Source organism: Ictalurus furcatus, chromosome 20, assembly GCF_023375685.1.
Source record: "Ictalurus furcatus strain D&B chromosome 20, Billie_1.0, whole genome shotgun sequence".
NCBI classification, from domain to species: domain Eukaryota; kingdom Metazoa; phylum Chordata; class Actinopteri; order Siluriformes; family Ictaluridae; genus Ictalurus; species Ictalurus furcatus.
Genome location: NC_071274.1, coordinates 18340994 through 18354773, shown reverse-complemented (window position 1 = coordinate 18354773; position 13780 = coordinate 18340994). Strand labels below are relative to the sequence as shown.

General features: G+C 37.8%; 1 protein-coding gene across 1 annotated transcript in view; it reads right to left on the bottom strand.

Moving 5' to 3' along the window:
* The window catches only part of LOC128624173 (leucine-rich repeat and immunoglobulin-like domain-containing nogo receptor-interacting protein 3), a 51239-nt gene extending 39645 nt beyond the window's left edge, over positions 1–11594 (bottom strand). The window contains exon 1 of the mRNA XM_053651581.1: positions 10346–11594. The gene's annotated coding sequence lies outside the window, so the exon portion shown is untranslated. The remainder of the gene's footprint in view (positions 1–10345) is intronic.
* Positions 11595–13780: the final 2186 nt, after the last annotated feature.

Below are 13780 nucleotides of genomic sequence, written 5' to 3'. Positions count from 1 at the left end.
AGAGAGAGAGAGAGAGAGCATGAGAGAGAGACTGATGTAGAACTAATACCTGAGGATCCGCCCCCTCACAACACAATACACAAGGTTCAGCAATCTCTCTCCCTCTTAAATTCCATATTTTTGTGGCCCAGTGAGTCAGATCTGATGTCCTTACATCACTATAAAAACAGTGAATGCTGCTCCATGATAGAGGATGAAGTGATGGGAACACACAATTCATCGCTGCTGAATGATGTAGCAGAACGATCATCTGTATAGTACACCAGCTTCCCCTAGGTCTTCATGATTAAATTCTCACTTAACACACACACCCTGTCAAAATGCCTTGTGTGCTGAATATATTTTGTGTAAACAAACAAACAAACAAACAAAAAAAAAAACAGATAGTAAAGAAAAGAACTCCGTTGGTGTCATGGGAGAACTGTAAGCTACCACATGTGATAGGAATAAAGAGAGCACTGTTGCTTCTTACCCAGAAGAAGGTAAAGAAAGTGAGGAAATAAGTGACAGAGGACAGGATGAAGAGGATAGAGGACAGAAACAGCATGGCTCTGTCAGTATTCAAGCTGCAGTGGTGTTTATTTATGGAGTCTTAGTTATGCCTTAGTCATGTATACTCTGCCCTAAGCACATGCAGACACCCAGACACCCTCACATAGGCACTCAAAACTGAGGTCTTTCATTATTTATAAATGTAGGCCCCAAGTAAATGAAGAAATGAAGTAATATACCATATTATTTGGATGCCACTATAAAAAAAAGACCCTGTAAAATTACCACAGTTCCCATGTAGTACTGTAAAATTTGTTTACAGTACTGGCACACTGTATTCTTTTTTAAACAGAGTGAAAAACTGTACTTTTACAGGACCACACTACAGTCAGGTCCATAGGTATTTGGACAGTGACACAATTTTCGTAATTTTGCCTCTGTACACCACCAAAATGGATTTGAAATGAATCAATGAAGATGTGACTGAAGTGTAGACTTTCAGCTTTAATTTAAGTGGTTTAACAAAAGGTCTGGAGTTGATCCAAGCTGTTCAAGGGAACTCTCAATATGCGGTCCAAAGAGGTGTCGATGCAAATGAAGGAGGCCACTATTAGGCAGAAAAAACAAAACAGACCTATTAGAGAGATAACAGAAACTTTAAGTGGCCAAATCAACAATTGCACTGGTGAGATTAGAATTCGCTAAACAAAAATAACAAAAACAAAACAAAAAAAGCCTGACCAGTACCAGAATGATGGGAAGAGAAAAGTATGGAGAAGGAAAAGGGCTCATGATCCAAAGCATACCACATCATCTGTCAAAAATAAATATGGAGGAAGTGTTATGGCATGGGCATGTATGGCTGCCAATGGAACTGGGTCACTAGTAGGGATGTCACGAGAACCGATTCTTCGGGACCAAGTCGGTACCAACATTCTCAAAATATGACGGTACTTGTTTTTCTGTACTACCGTTGGAACCGAGTATAATGGTGGTACCGTGGTTGCAATTCTTCCGAACCTGATCGGGGCAGCAAATACGGGCAAGTGTTTTAGTCGGTCCACAAGCGGTGAAGAAGAAGAAGAACGCCTACAAGCACACGGGAAAAACTACAGAAGATTAGCTTAGCTTAACAAGTTTAGCTCCGCCCCGACTCGTTGAGAGGAAAAGAGAGGAAAGCTAGTATCGGTTTCTGGTGTACAACCGATGCTATCGTTCATTTCAAACAAAGCGAGGAAACACCTGGCGAAGCACATGAAAGACGGTCCTGTATTATGTTTGTTTGAGGCAGCTGCATTGTTGCCGTGAAACCAGCTAACGTTATGCTATATGTAATGTTAGCGATAGCCGGTTATTTGTTAACGACGCTAACACATTGCAATGTTATAAACTACCTCCTAATGGGCCACCATGCATCGCCATTCAGCCCATGTCCTGTCAGCTAAATGTAGCCTAATGTCACTAATAATTATTCAAATGTTCATGCTTTTAATAAATCTTTTTGGCCTGCCACCATATCAGTGAATTTAAACTAATGCTTGCATTCAGAGTATAAGGGGTGTGGGTGTGTGTGTGTGGGTGCATGCGTGTGTGTGCGTGCGCGCGAGTTTAGGAGTGCACCTCCACTCATTGTCAGACAGTGTTTGATAACTAAAATACCACCACCCCCCCCGCCCCCCCTCCCGCCCCCCCTTGCCAGTATCAGCCAGAGGAGGATGTCCTCCAGGAGTTTTTTTAATTTAATTTTTTTAATTTTATTTTTATACCACACCGTGGTATTGAGTATCGTGTACTTTTGGTGGTATCGGTACTGACTACTTTTTGGTATCATGACATCCCTAGTCACTAGTGTTTATTGATGATATTGAAGCATATAGAACTATACTTTCTGTTCAGGTTCAGTCATATGCTGCAAAAATGATTGGACGGCGCTTCACAGTACAGATGGATAATGACCCAAAATGTACAGTAAAAACAACCCAGCTGAAGGCAGCTGCAGTAAAGGCATGGCAAAGCATCTCAAGGGAGGAAACTCAGCATTTGGTGATGTCCATGGGTTCCAGATTTCAGTCAGGCATTGACTGCAAAGGATTTGCCTCCAAGTATTAAAAGTAATCCTAATATTTATGATTATGTTAGTTTGTCCAATTACTTTTGAGTCTCAAAAAAATTGCTGTAATTTCTAAACGTTTAATGCAGTATTTTTGTTAAACACCTTTAGAATTAAAGCTGAAAGTCAACACTTCCATCACATCTTGATTGATTCATTTCAATCCTTTGTGGTGGTGTACAGAGGCTTATGGACCTGACTGTATATTAGCATAACAATATATTAGCATAAAAATCACTGCTGCAGATCAGCTGCTGATTTAAGAAATATTCAGCAAATATACATCCTAATCCAATTTCAAATATTCAGAAAATACTAACAAATTAATCTAAAAACTGTTTATTAAAGCATCCATTTCACTGTAGTCCCCTCACAGAGTATCTAGCTAACTACCTTTGCTAGCTACTAGAACATTAGCTAGCTACATTAATGTTACCTCACCTATTAGCTGTCTTTGATTACAGTCAAATTTCAGATTAAAGTGCAATATGTCTCATTATCAGTAAAAGCACCAGTTTTCAATGGTTTTGGTTATAATTTGCATTTATAATATATATTTAATAGCTACTCTCAGGTATATGGGCTATCTTTTTAAACTACTAGGCTGTAGCTAATCAAAAAATCTAATAGGTGTTTTGAATAGCTTTACACCTGGTTTAAACCCATTTCAATTACTCTACTTTGCTGGTTTCCTTAGTGAAGTTATGCTGTTTTGTCAAAGGTTTGTGGAGAAATGATGAAGGTGAAGGTCATTTGCTGTGTCAGTGCTTTGTTGTCTAGTTTTACAAAAAATATTAATAACACTTTAGTCAAAGAGGTGTTATAGTAGCTATTCAAGGTCAATTGATCGGCCAGTACTGTAAATATTTCCCCAGAATATCATGCATCAAACTGTTAAACATATTTAAATAATTTACAGATATTTGAAGAGCATTTCTAAACACTGTGTGTACTTACTAACCGCCTTATTAGATCATTGCTCATCTGTTTCCATAAATAGCATGTATTACACAACCTGTCCCCTTCTATTGTGCTCATTTCTGACAAAAGCACCGCTGTTAGCTGGATGTTGAACAAGGCAGTGACACTGATGTGTTTATATTCTACATTTAAATGTCCAAGATCCTACATGCTATATCACAAGGCACTAGAAGGAAAATAATAACTGCCATACATGAGTTCACAGTCAATCACGATTGGGTAGTATCCCTCTGATTGGTAGGAGATGGAGTAATGCCATCTCTTCTCCTCAGAGAGCATCCTGGTGTGTTAAGTTTAAATCTCTTGCTAATCACTGACAGCAGTTTTGAAGAAAACCACATAAACACAGAGCATGTGCAGTATATGCACTGTACTCCTGCATTTTACAATTACGTGTGCTGTACAGTACGAACCGCGTTCTGGTGTATGGTGTAATTGAGGAATATTGTAATACTAAATGGAGTGCAACCTACTAAACCTATTCCTATTAAACCCAACACTTCTACACTGCCCTCTCTGATTGCTGCCATTCAGTTAGAAGCCAGGGCTTGGAGCGATGGGGCTCAGACTGGCTGTGCTATTTTCGAGAGGGCATTAAAAATTGAATCAATTGAATAAATTTTGCAAGCATAAAGCGCAGAATCCAACTCACATTATGCCCATGGGGGGTGTAATTTCCCTTGAGCGCTTTCCACCGGACACCTGCCCCTTTGATAGGTTAATGATTAATCAAATGCATTATTGATCAAGGCCGCATGAGAGCTTGTGAATCGTGTTTGACCCAGGTGCGAAGCTTGATTTTTCTGTAACTAAAAATACCAGCTATTTGGTAAAAGCCAGCCATTAAAAAAATAATACTAAATCTAAATTGAAAATAGCATCACCCAGGATACACTGTGATTTAGCGTACATCATCAAATCTGTTCAATAATTATTTCTGTTATACAGATTGATGCACATACAGTATGACCATAAACGTTTGATAATTTGTCTGATTCTATAACCATCTGACTTTGAATTGAAGTGAGAGATGTGTTTTTCACACTGCTTTCAACTCCGGTCCTGAGAGAAGGGGGGTAATGGGGTAAACTCCATGGAAACGGCAGTCTCTTGCTGCTACAAAACAAAAAAAAGATAAAGCCTTGACCTTGACGCATGTCATTCCCACATGCTCTGTTGGCTTCATGCTTTAAAGGAAGAATTAGACAATTAGTGCAGAGATTCAGGGCATGTGCTCACACATTAGCAAGGTTTACTTGATATGTTGTGCCCTTGAAAGCCTGGGTGTGGAAATGCTTTACAAAATAATGCTAATAAGAGACATGGCACTGTTTTTTTTCTTCCCTCCAAATGGTGCTTTTGAATGCAAGTGGGTTAAGGAGCTTAGTGAAGGGTGTCGGCTGCACTTAGTTTTTAGCGAGACGGGTTGAAACATCATAATTCATGTTGATAAACCTGCCTAAAAAAATGCTGAAAAGACAATTTAGTCAAACACAGATTCTGGTCTGGGTTGTTAATCATTAGTAATAGTCCTGACATGGTCCATTCTACTGTCTAATCCTGGGTCCATTCTACAAAGATTGACAGTTCTTAGCCGGGAAGATCGGTTTGGCTTCTGCACAAAAATAATGTTCATTTAGCTCACACCTGTTATAAGATAAATTAAACCCCGTTATAATTTCAATACATTGGATATACATACAGTGGATTCCAGTATTGGGTTCATAGTTTGCTTAAATCCTGGGAAGTCAACCTTTTCATTTGAGTTTATAACCTGAGTCGCAAATGCCATGTGTCACTGGAAACTATTAGAAGTGTTAGCAAGGCATATATTTCAATGTCACTTGATGTTGCCACCATCTTAGAAGCCAGGAGATAGAAGACAGAGAAAAAAAGAGACTGAAATGTCACTTGGAAAAAGTGGTGCCCCTTTAGAAAATGAGGAAACATGCTTTTGCTAACATCATGACTGACCACTAGAGTTAGTCAGGTACTGACCAGCCAACTGACCAGCCAAACCATAATCACCACCATTTTAATGACCAAACAGACCACAGTCCCACCCTTGTTTTCTATTAGTTCACAACACCAAGGATCATGAATTCACAGGTCAAAGTTCACCTATAAGGTTGGTGTAAAGCAAAAGTAACCACTACCAGAAGCAAATGTGAATTTTATGTCCTGTGTCCTTTCCCCTTCAGTGAATAGTCATTTCTGCAGGGGGAATTTTATTCATGTTTGGTCTGACTGCTACTTTAGCTGTTTTCAGATGGCTCATGTATCACCATAGCACGGAGTCAGAAATCATATATGCTATAGCTAAACCTCTGCAGTTATTCCTTTGGGAATCAACATACGATTGAGGCAAAATCCATTCCGAGTACAGAGCTGAGCAGTGAAGAGTTATGGATCTTACACAACCTTTGAGTTAACAGTAATGAACATTTAGCAGCAAGCTTCGTTTTCCTCTGTTTTGTTCTAGGTCAACTTCAGGGAGTATGAAGCTAGCACTACAGCAATGCTTGAAGGTTACTTTTTCTGTCAAATATAAAGTGAATCACATTTTCTTACTCTAGGTTAACCATTTACAGCCACAATATTATTATTCAGTATTCACCTTAAAGCATATTATTCGGTAGCTACAGTTGAACTAATAAGGGTTTTATGAGACTCTTGGGAATGTAAAGGGTTAATTGTTTATCTGCTACAATTCCACTGCCTTAATTTCATGCCAAATGTTCAAAATGCTCAACTGCTGTCCATGTAATTGATTTCTCTGTTACTAAGCAGCTTTCCATGTTTCTTTCAATCTCCAACTCACTTCCAATTTTTTTTTAGATGATAGGAACTATATATGTGGCAACTTATGAAAAGAATGTAATTACTCTCATATATATATATATATATATATATATATATATATATATATATATATATATATATATATGAGTAAATTATATATATATATATATAGAGAGAGAGAGAGAGAGAGAGAGAGAGAGCAGTAGTGAAATAATGAATAATAATGAATTGAATAATAGCAGCCAGAAGATTTTCTCATACACGCAGCCTTCAGGCAACTCACCCACACCCACATCCTTCTAAAGTGCACAAGTCAATAACGCGGACTGAACAGAAACCCACGCAGCCAGCGTTAATAACACTGGGAAGAGTTACTGTATGGCACACGTAGGAGGTCTGTCATCGTTCCGAGTTCATGCAAATCCAGAAAACGAGTTTAAAAGCCCCACTGGAACAGACAAACAGGTGTGTGTGCCCAGACTTGGGATGATGGTGTTCTCATTAGGCCTTGGGCCAAATGGACAAGGTGTGTCACACCACACTCACCGCCTAGCATTAGGGAACCCAGACACAGGAAATGGACTAATGCAAGACAGGATGTGGCACCTAATATCCAGAAATCACACACATGCTTTTCCTTCCTATTCCTATACTCCGACACCCGAGAATGCTTAGGATTCAAACCCTGTCCACTGGAAGTGGATACACAATTTGTTGACATGTCCAGTCTGGCTAATCAGAACAACAAACAATGTATTGTATTCATTGTAATTTGCTGATTTTGTACAGAACAGTGGCGCCAACAAGACCAGAGTTTTTGGATGGCCGCCATAATGAGTCTGTTATTACGGCAACAATTAATAAATCCATTGCTGAAAAGCACAATGCTCTTTCAAATTAGACTTTGATTTGAAAAACTCCTTATCTCCTAAAGTCAAGCTCATGATTCATGTGTGTATTTGTCAGGCTTATTCTGTCTCTGCTGTAAAAATCTTACATTTTACAAGGTGAAAGTTTATGCAGTTTGTTTTAATTTGATGCTCATATTAAATGGACAATAAAGACTTAATGTTTAAATTGACTAATTTAAATGCAGCTTGGATCTGGATTTCTGTATATATCCATGCTGTGTCTACAGCTCATGCATTTCTGTTTGAATGATGATGCATCTATTGGGATCGATTAAATCTACAAGGCACAGTCTGGATCAAACTATTGTCTGCTTTTTATGACAACACAAATTATAAGTCCTACAGTTTTCCATGTTCTACGTACTCTCCAATGACCTGAGATCTTGCAACAGAATTCCACCATAAAAGTGGAATATTTTCCACAATCATTTATTTCTGAATGAACGAATCAGTCTTTGAAAGGAAATAAAACGTTTTCTTAGATTCAATGATTTTAGTGCCAGAAAATGGCAACTCTCTTTATTATTCCCTCCAATACCACACCTCCAAAACACAGGTACAACACCTTAGTGTTAATGCAAGGGGCGGAGCTTTCTGGATTGACAGTTTCCCTTTACAAACTGTTTATTTTTAATCTCTTAACAGATATTTTATTGACAGCTACCAGAATAAGCTCAACATCACCAATTATTATTTTAAAAAAAGCGTTCTGTCTTAAAAATGCACACTTCATCTTTAATTAAGTAGATCTACTAAACTCTAACTATAAACAAACAAACAAACAAGCCAACACTGTATACAATGAAGTTGACAGTTAAAACATGAACGTAGAGCTCATTATTTCATTCAAACAGCTATCTTAACTAAGCTCACCAATATCAATGTCAATTATATTTCATTATTTTTCAACGCATTTCAAACAGACATTTGGCTGCAATTCAAATTGCAGGTTTACTGTATTGTAATGTGCTCATCATAATGTTATCATTTCTACAGTAACAGCTTACACAGGGACATGTATGGCATTGCAAGAAAACATCCATCCATTTTTTGTACCTTTTATCCTACACAGGGTTGCAGGGGGACCACATGGGGCACAAGGCGAGAGACACCCTGAACAGGGTGCCAATCCATCACCAGGCATAATTGCACACACACTACGGACAATTTGGAAATGCCCATCAGCCTATAACACATGTCTTTGAACTTGGGGAGGAAACCAGAGTACCCGGAGGAAACCCCAGAAGCATGGGGAGAACATGCAAACTCCACACACGCACGTGCTAACCACTAAGCCACCATGACTCGCTGAAAGAAAACATATTAAGGATGAATTAAAAAACTTGTGCAGTCATTGTTATGATGAAGCTTTCTCTGAGGAGACGTTTATTTAACTGTTTTGGAAGGAGTCTTTATCACAGTCAGAGGTAAAGGTGCAATTTTATATTGTCTGATACGGGAAGGATTCATAAGGGAGAAGTTTTGCGCTTTGTGGTTTCTCAGTAACATGACAAGCTGAGTTTTGTCTTATTAACTTCAAGAGAGTGAAAAATGTGAGGCTGGTGAGGGAACGACTTTTTCTAGCTTATAACACAAGGGATAAGTGGAACTTGTTTTGTGGATTGGAAAGTAACTATAAACTTATTAAATATCAATTGCAGGAACAGACATTTTGGGACATTCTGGATAATCAATTTCTGGGTTGTTCTTGTATTTTTCTATAACAGCATACCCTATCATGTCTTATTCCTTACTTCATAAGATTAGGATTGTGATTAATATATGATTCATTTTTCAGCCATACTAAATAACATCTTGTACCACACACTACAAATGTTTTAAAACGGACATATTTGGACATTGTACTTAATTTTATTCCTCAAAACCAGCCAATCTGTACAATAATGGTCAAGGGTAAACAACAGTGAGTGCGGAATCTCACAACATTACCACAGATGGTAAAATAATCAGAAAGAGTCCACTTCTCCCTTAACACTGCATTAGAGTTAAAGACAAGGAAGTGGATACTGATGAATTCAAGACTACCTTACTGTCTCACTCTCTTGTTCTGTTTGTGATGTTCCTGTCACCATTTGAAGCTACTCCTGTTCCCTGTTCAAAGGTCCTTACTGACAGGGCAACTCGGTAAAGGACCTGTCAGACACACTACTGCTGATAATGGCATGAGTGAGTGAGTTGGAGGGAGAGAGAGCAAGAACGCTCAACACACACACACACACACACACAACAAAGCCTCTGTATGGGGTCTGTCTAAACTTACATATCTGTGATCGTGGCGGTAACACAATATTGCTGTGTGTACAGAGACATACATCTATTGCGATAGGGAACACAGACACACACAGGCGTGTTTGTGCGCACACACACACACACACACACACACACACACACACACAAAGCTTGTGTGTTTTGGCCATGCATCTCAATGTCGCACACTACAGTGCCATAATTACAGAGAAGAGGGACCAAGAACATGAAGTATGTTGCAGTTTGTCATTACACAACACAATTCTATTTAGGGTTTTGAAGATATCCCTAGCATTTCGTTTAAGAAAAAGAGCTCACTCTTCATATATATATATATATATATATATATATATATATATATATATATATATATATAAATAATAAAATCATGTTAACTCTAATAGATACACTATACAGACAATGCAAAAAGCAACCCATGGATTAGGCATAACATTCGCTAGAACTCTGAACTAATACTCAGTAGAGGAGCAAAGTGATTAAAAAAGATCAGAGTGTTTAAGCCCTTACAGGAACATTGATCAATCCAGAAAAAAAAAACAAAAAAAAACTCCATGAACTTTTTGATTTGTGGTTGATTCTGATATTATGGGACTGTGTTAGGTTATATGAGTAATGTCATCCAACTAGGGTGTAGGGAACATGGGGGGGGGGGGGACCTAAAATAAACATTTTAGATGTATTTCATATGTTCTATGACATTTCGGATTGTTTACAAAGTGCCAGTACATTTATAATGCTGAAAAATGCTTTATTTACTTACATTTATGTAACCCCTTAAACTGCCAAGAGCTGTCATTCCGTCCAGTCTGTAATTAATGAATCATTTATAATACTTAATGAAGGATATGTTGTATGGTTAATAACGGAACACTAAGCTGGGAGTGAAAGAAGTTAACATCTAGAAAAATGTAATATTTTAATATTGAAAATGCTCTAATTAATCTATTAGTACACAAATAGATTTCAACATTCAGTCTGCTTGTTACTGTAACAGTGTTATAACGGTTATGTCACCTGATGTTACCAATGATGTCAAAAAAAAAAAAAAGAAATGCATAATGGTGTAAAACACATTGATATAATGCTGAATAACCAGCTTCACACCAAAACATAAATAAAGATCTCACTATAATGTGTTTAGTATAGTTTCTCTACAGTACAGAAACAACTCTCTTAAATAAAGGCACCTCTCAGGTCATTCATTCGATCGATCCACTAGGCTATATTACCTCTGCATCTGTGCCTGACCTTCTCATCCAGTTGTTGAACAACTGGACAAATGATCAAGTGATCAGTGATCCGCGTTTATTCCTGGATAGACACAACTCTAACCACAGCAGCAGTTCATTCAGGCTGTGTTGTGGATTCTACATAATTACATCAAGTGAAGTGAACATGAAACTGTGTGTTTAAGAGAGAAAGAGAGGGGGAAAACAGAAAAATAACTTCACTCACCAACAGCTGGAGCGTGCCTCCTGCTCCCGCCACATCTGTCGGTCGGTGTGAGTGTGTTTATGTATAGGTATTTGCGTCTGTGTGTGTGTGTGTGTGTGTGTGCTGTCGCGCGCTCCCGGTTACCGCTTTCCCTCTTTCCATAAGTCATGCGACGGCGTCCGTGTTTCTCTTCTGCTCCATGTGTGTGTAGGTGCGTGTGTGTTTTCCCCACATGCCAGTCACTCTCTCTTCTCCTCCTCCTACAGCCTGGTGTGTGTGTGAGTGTGTGTGTAATGTATAATTGGACGTAGCAACTAGTCTTCGTTAAATAGCAAGGACATTAAAGATGTCAAAATGGGAGTGGGAAATGTGTCTGTTCCTCTCTTTTCTTAGCCTCCCATAAACGAGTCTCTCTCTCTCTCTCTCTCTCTCTCTCTCTCTCTCTCTTTCTCTGTCGCGCTCTGTTTTCACCGTTTGCTCTGCCGACTCGAATAAAAGGGAGCGTCTCGCAAGTGCAGCCGGTATTTTAAAGCGAAAACTGGTTTAGGGCTTGTGGAGAAAAAAGAAAGAAAGAGAAACGTATGTATTTTTGGAGAGATAGGTCATTTATGTGATGCTACACCTGCAGATCCACAGCGGATCCGTTTTTCTCAGACTATTTTAACATGTTTACGTGTAAACAGATGACACAATAAAAAAAAATGTTGGGTTAAAAACAACCCAACTAATAACCCAACTAAGGGTTGATATAGCACCTTTCGCAACGTTGAGTTATTTTGAAATCAGTTTCTCTCTACTCTATTGGGTAAAAAGGACCCAACGCTTGAGTTACCTTGCATATTATTATTATTATTATTATTATTATTATTATTATTATTATTATTATTGTTGTTGTTGTTGTTGTTGTTGTTATTATATACTAGAGATGCACCAATGTATCGGCAGATAAAGGCTATTTTCCACACTATGGGCCATCGGCCGATAGTTCCAAATCATCCGATGATCAGGGCTGATTATATCCTGTCAGTAAAAAGAGGGCGGGGAAATACACTGATTTCGTGCTGTGTGTAAAGAAGATTTCTCTTGTGTGGAATGAGGGCAAAACTGCAGTTTGTAATCTCTGTAAGCTCTGCACTGATAAAATTTTACTCAGGAAGTGAGCAGCAGTGAAGCAGAAGTTTCGGCGTTGAGTATAATTTTTATTCTTTTTTCCCCGCGCTACCCGCTCGCTCTAACGCTGAATTAAAGCGCCAGTACACTGATGAAAGATTTAAATGAAGATGAGTTGACAAAAAGGTATATATTGCACAGAACAATGTATTTGTAGAGTAGTATATTTCATATCCAGTTAATGTTAATATATAAATAAGTTTATATAATATATTACCAGTTTGATGTCAATGATGAAGTAGAAATGCTTTTGTTTGTGGTGAGTGAATGTGAGACTAACAGGTTTTTTAGAATTCAATGTTAATATGAATTTATAACATTCAATAAGTTAATAAATCTTACTTTAATCTTCAGAATTGAGTTCATGTGTTAATGTTAATTAGAGTAATGTGTTTTCTGTTTATGAGACCAGTTACTGTGAAATAACTTGTTGAAATGGAGAGAATAAAGTTTTTATTTGCATTTCCTTCAGAATTCTTTTAAATGAATTATTATTAATTTAAAGAAGGCATAAAAGGCAGAACTATCGGTATCGGTTATCGGTATCGGCTGAGAAATTTTGTATCAGTACATCTCTAGTATATACTATACATTTACTATAGGTATGTAACCAATTACTGAATTCTGAATGGATACCAATACAGATACAAATAGGAGGCACACTATTATTTTTTTTAGTCCTGTAGTAAACCTCCAGTACTTCACAGGCTGGTCACCTCGATATCCCTGAGCTCAGAATGTAGCTTTCAAACAAACTGCATGATCCCAATTGGTTAATCCTGTTTCTTACCATAGTGCTGGTGTGTAATAAAATGTGACTAAGCAAACTAAGGATGAGAAGATTAAATATGTAATCCTAATGATGACTCCATTGACCTTCTATGAACATCATTATAGCACACTTGCTGCACAAAAATGTTATTTAACATTGAATTTTTGTGCAGTTATAATGTGTGTTTTGTAAACCATCCAGAAATGATATACCGTAAGTTTTTCTCCGAGGGTGATTGCTGTTGAAAAGCCAGCCTTACTTTAACAGATTCAACTGAAAGGCATCTAAAATCCATCCTTCAGTGTGACGAATTGAGGTCACATCTGAAGTGGCCACCTTTGAGAATAACTTTATAAAATAAATCCTCTTTGTTGTTTAGAGAAATTGAACTCTGACAGTGCAAACTGGCCAGTCTTTCCTCTTCTTTTGTGTTATCTCACATATTTACACTTTACACCCTTTATTCAACCTTTAAAAACAAAAGACAAAAGGACTTATGATGCACTCATATGGGCTACACACAACAAATATAATGCAGTGAAGATATAATACATTTATGTAATATTATTTATGTAATATCTATAAAAATTAATGTGATTTATACCATGGTCTGTCTGAATACTCAATTCTGATTGGATGGAAGGTATGCGTTCAAACCGTTGAATGTACAGGTATTTCCAGTCAGTGTGATCACCGTTTGAAATTCATGCGCTGTCTATAACCAACTGTAACCATAGTAAAATACAGTTACACTTGCATACAGTAGTTAAACTCACAGCTTCATTATTAGTAGACCCGCAAAGGCAATGCCTCCACGTC